The sequence below is a fragment of the Phacochoerus africanus genome, chromosome 14, assembly GCF_016906955.1.
Source record: "Phacochoerus africanus isolate WHEZ1 chromosome 14, ROS_Pafr_v1, whole genome shotgun sequence".
NCBI classification, from domain to species: Eukaryota; Metazoa; Chordata; class Mammalia; order Artiodactyla; family Suidae; genus Phacochoerus; species Phacochoerus africanus.
Genome location: NC_062557.1, coordinates 33218313 through 33223404, shown reverse-complemented (window position 1 = coordinate 33223404; position 5092 = coordinate 33218313). Strand labels below are relative to the sequence as shown.

Genomic DNA, 5092 nt, shown 5'->3' with positions numbered 1-5092 from the left:
CAAAAAGCAAAAAACAAACAAACCCAGAAAACTAAATGAACCAAAGAATGGTTCAAAAACTTGTGACATTTCCTACGTGGAAGACACACAGCAAGAGAGCAAATGATGCCTCTCCCGTCTCAGACATCAACCGGAGGGGAGGCTGCAAGGTGCTCATAAGCTTACTGAGTGATTCCAATCCTAGAAAGTTCCAGAATAGGTGAAACTCATCTTACGGTGATAAAAGAACTATGATTCCCTGGGAAGGGGGCATTGCCTAGAAAACGGCATGAGGGAAACCCCTAGAAATATTCCTCTTTCTTCACTGGATGATGGTCACCCAAGGTGTAATTACAGATAAAAAAAAAAAAAGAGGGTCACATTCTACACTCAAGATTTGTGCACTTATGTACAAATATTGTGTACATGTTATACTCCAAAGGTAATCATTTTTTAAAATATATCTTGCATTGTAAATCAACGATAATAGAAAAAATAAAAAATCTTAAAAACATGTATCTATCTAAATGCCCAGGCTGCAGCCCAGCTCACTTAAACCTGCCTCTCTGGGGGAGCAGGAGTCCTTAGGTATTGGTAGTTTCATTTTCTGTGAGTTTTGTTTGTTTCTTTTCCTTGCTTTTTAGGGCTGCACCTGTGGCATATGGAGGTTCCCAGGCTAGGGGTTGAATCAGAGCTGCAGCTGCCAGCCTACACCACAGCCACAGCAACACCAGATCCCAGCTGCATCTGTGACATACACCACAGTTCACAGCAACGCCGGATCCTTAACCCACTGAGCGAGGCCAGGGATCGAACCAGCAACCTCATGGATACTAGTCGGGTTCCGGTTTGTTAACCGCTGAGCCACAAAGGGAAATCCCACAATGGTAGTTTTAGAAGTGATTCCAATATGCTGCTGTTGTTGTATGGGGCCTCCCGGGGTCAGTGCCTCTCAAACCCGGATGCTCGTGTGTGTCATGGTGAGTCTTCCTAAGATCACGTGGGGTCAGTGAGGGAGGGGCCAAGAGTCTCTCCAGGCGCTGCCAGCCCACTGGGCTTGTGGATCACATTTTGCTGCCCCAACAAGGACCTTCCTGGTTCACCCTGGGGCTCTGGATCCATCATCTGCCCAGGAACGAGACCTCCAGCAGGGGCAGCCTATAAGACCCAGAGCTAGCCCTGCGGAGCATCTCAAGGAAGCTGAAGATTCTGTAATATTCTAAGTCTAAAGAATTCGTGGCTGGAAGAGGCAGAATGTATTGATTTTTATTTATTTTTATTTATTTATTTATTTATTTTTGTCTTTTTGCCATTTCTAGGGCCGCTTCCCACGGCATATGGAGGTTCCCAGGCTAGGGGTCTAATTGGAGCTATAGCCACCGGCCTACACCAGAGCCACAGCAATGCAGGATCCGAGCCGCGTCTACAACCTACCCCACAGCTCACGGCAATGCCGGATCCTTAACCCACTGAGCAAGGCCAGGGATCGAACCTACAACCTCATGGTTCCTAGTCGGATTCGTTAACCACCGAGCCACGATGGGAGCTCCTGTGTTGATTTTTAAATTGCACACGTGTTTGCAGTGAGGGGTCAGCCAACTTCTGCTGGAAAGGACCAGGTATCTGGGTCTTTGCAGGACTGTCTCCTTTGCAGCTCTCGACCCCAGGGCGGCAGCAGACGCAGCCCTGCACTCATGTGTGACACTTGGCGGTTGCTGTGTGTGCGTAAAACTGTTTACAAACACAGGCCTGGTTGGTGAGTGTGGTTTACGTCACACCATCATTCATGTGCGCCCGGTAAGAACACGAGAACCTAATAATAGTCCCTCTAGAGAGGAAATGTGTGCTTCTGGGGAACAGGAAAGGAGGCGGCCTCTCTCTGCTCTTTGTGTGTCTTTGGAACCATGCATTGTGTATGTTTATCACCTATGAAAAGACAAAAAACAGGCGACACCCTGGACGTATCTGCAGACAGCCTACGGGGTTACTAGCTGCGTTTCCAAGTGCCAGGGAGCCAGACCCACAGGACAAGCCCGTCTCACCCTCTCAACAGGATGAGGCCCTGCTAAGCAGCGTCTCCCTTGCTCTTCCCCCACTTCCCTCTGCCTCCTTCAGTGGCGCCTCGGGGGAGCCCACCTCCTGCCAGGAACCCTCCCAGCAGCACAGGCATGGCCTCCGGCCGACTTGTCCACACTGCTCCTTTGGCTCCATAAAGAGAAGCAGAGGCACCACCTGAAGGGAAAAGCACAATCTGGAGTCTGGAAGGCCCGAGTCCAAGTCTGGCTCTGCGGATCGTGAGCTGCAAGGGCCCACCTCACTCCAGTTGCCAGGATCCCACAGGAAATGAGGGCAGGTGGCTCCATGGCATCTGCGCAGACGTCACTGAGCCCACCTCCTCAAACTGAGACCAGAGTGTATCCCATCCTTGCATCCCCTTAGCAGGATGCTGGGCATACAGCGGGTACTCACTGGAGAGGAAAAGATCAGTGGGAGCAAGCAGAGATCCTGTGGGTCCCCAAGACTGGGGGCGGGGTTTGGGGAGGAGACAAGAAATCCACCCCTGCTTAAGGCTTCCCCGCCTCCTCACACTGCATCTGTCCCCTCCGGATGTCCCACGGTCTGTGTCTAGCAACAAACAGGTAACATCTCCCCTAGAGAGGTTGCTTTGCTTTGTAAAAATACAAAATAAGCAGCCTCGTTCAGAAGAATCTTTAGGAAGGCCCTGACACATCAGTCTAAAGTCAAACCTGGCAAATAACCCCCATACTCATCTAATCCGCCCAGCGTTTTACAGATGAGGATTATGGGGGCAGAGAGGACAAGGAATTTGCCCCAAGGCCATGGGCAGAGCTCCGAGGAAAGTCTGGGACCCAGAATGCTGCTGTTGACCAAAACAGGCTAGGAGAAGCCGCAAGAAACCCCCAGACCCCGTGACTCACAACAGATCTGCTTTGCACACGGCACCCCAGGCTTGGGGCGGCGGCAGCCCTGGTCTACACCATCTTCACACCAGGACCCAGGCAGGCGGACTGGTCTCCTCCTGGAACTCTGTGGGTCTGGGCCAGAGGGGGCCAGGGAGTCACACACTGGCTCTTGAAGCACCTGCCTTGGGACAAAGGCCACCTCGACCCACTTTTCGCTGGCCATGCTGAAGCGCAGCCGTGCCAGGAGGTGCAATCGGACGGCGCGGAGCGGGAGGGAGGGTGCGGTCTGGGGCAGGGAGACGTGCGGTCCAGCAGAGATGCTCAGCCTGACCACTGCCGGCGTGTCGGACAAAAAGACAGGTGCCGATCTCTCGGAAACACACAGAACCGGAAGCCGCATGTGCTTCTCGTCCCTTCTGCGGCCATCGCTGAAGGGCCCAAGGGAAGTTTAATCCCTTTGTGACTGTCCACGGAGGCACGAACCGTGAAAGGCAACCCAGTGCACCCTCCTGCATGTGCGGGAAGATTATGTCTTCCCCTCTTTCCGAAGAGCTGAGACAGGACCATGTTCTCTCCATGCCCATCTGAAAGGATGATGAAGTTCAGGTTATACAAGGGCACGACCATGGGCAGCACATTGGCACAGTCGTCCAGGTTCACAGGAAGACATATGTCCTCTACATGGAATGAGGGCAGCGGGAGAAGGCTAAAGGCACGACTGTCCATGTGGGCATTCACCCCAGCGAGGTGGTTATCACTAGACAGAAACTGGATAATGACGGCATTCCCATTGTGGCGCAGCAGAAACGCATCGGACTAGTAACCGTCAAGTTGCAAGTTCGATCCCTGGCCTCGCTCAGCGGGTTAAGAATCCGGCATCCCTGTGAGTTATGGGGTAGGTTGCAGACACGGCTCGGATCTTCTGTTCCTGTGGCTGTGGGGTAGGCTGGCAGCTGCAGCTCTGATTCGACCCCGAGCCTGAGAACCTTCATAGGCTACACCCGCAGCCCTCAAAAGCAAGAAAACAAATAAAAAGAAATAAAACTGGACAAAGACTGCCGCAAGATGCTCGATTGTAAAGCCAAAGCTCACCAAGTAGGGAAGGAAAAGGGAAAATAAAAGGAAGAAACAATTGAGAAGACGCAGGAATAAAATAATCTTGAATAGAACTTTCATGAAAAACTTGAAAAAAAAAAAAGACAGGTTCAGATATACAAGGATTCATATGTGTTCTGAAAATAAACAAAACACTCAGAACAGACCAAAGTGAATCAAAATATGGATTGAAATAAACAGGTATATACGAAAGAGGGAGGAGCTCCTGCTGTGGTGCAACAGAATTGGCAGCATCTTGGCAGCATCCTTGGGCCAAAGGTTCAATCCCCGGCCTGGTGCAGAGGATTGAGAATCCAGCATTGCCACAGCCCTGGCTTAGGTCGCAGCTATAGCTCGGGATCTGATTCCTGATCCCTGGGAAATCCAAGTGCCGAGGAGCAGACAAAACAAACAAACAATCAGGGAGCCACAAAGCTCCCTACAGGGAATTATGCAAAAATATATATATATATATATATATTTTGTCTTATTGCCATTTTTTGGGCTGCTCCCTCAGCATATGGAGGTTCCCAGGCTAGAGGTTGAATCAGAGCTGTAGCCGCCGGCCTACACCAGAGCCACAGCAACGTGGGATCCGAGCCACATCTGTGACCTACACCACAGCTCACAGCAACGCCGGATCCTTAACCCACTGAGCAAGGGCAGGGATCGAACCCGCAACCTCATGGTTCCTAGTCGGATTCGTTAACCACTGAGCCACAACTCAGTGGAACTCCAGCAAAAATCTTTTTTTGGTAACGTGACTGACTGAAGTTCAATGTCACCATGAAAAGATCCTTAAGATAGAGGCATATGTGCAAAGTTTGCAATTCTGGAGTTCCTGTTGTGGCACAGAGGAAACAAATCCGACTGGTGTCCATGAGGATGCAGGTTTGATCCCTGACCTCGCTAAGTGGGTTGGGATCCAGCATTGCCGTGAGCTGTGGTGTAGGTTGCAGATGCAGCTTGGATCCCACTATTGCATAGTGTGGCTGTGGTGTACGCCAGCAGCTGTAGCTCTGATTTGACCCCCCAGCCTGGGAACTTCTATATGCTGCAGGTGTGGCCCTGAAAAAAGCAAAAAAGAAAGGAAA

At 51.1% G+C, this 5092-nt stretch overlaps 1 pseudogene; it reads left to right on the top strand.

Moving 5' to 3' along the window:
* Positions 1-3124: 3124 nt before the first annotated feature.
* On the top strand, positions 3125-4055 carry LOC125113856 (60S ribosomal protein L26-like; annotated as a pseudogene).
* Positions 4056-5092: the final 1037 nt, after the last annotated feature.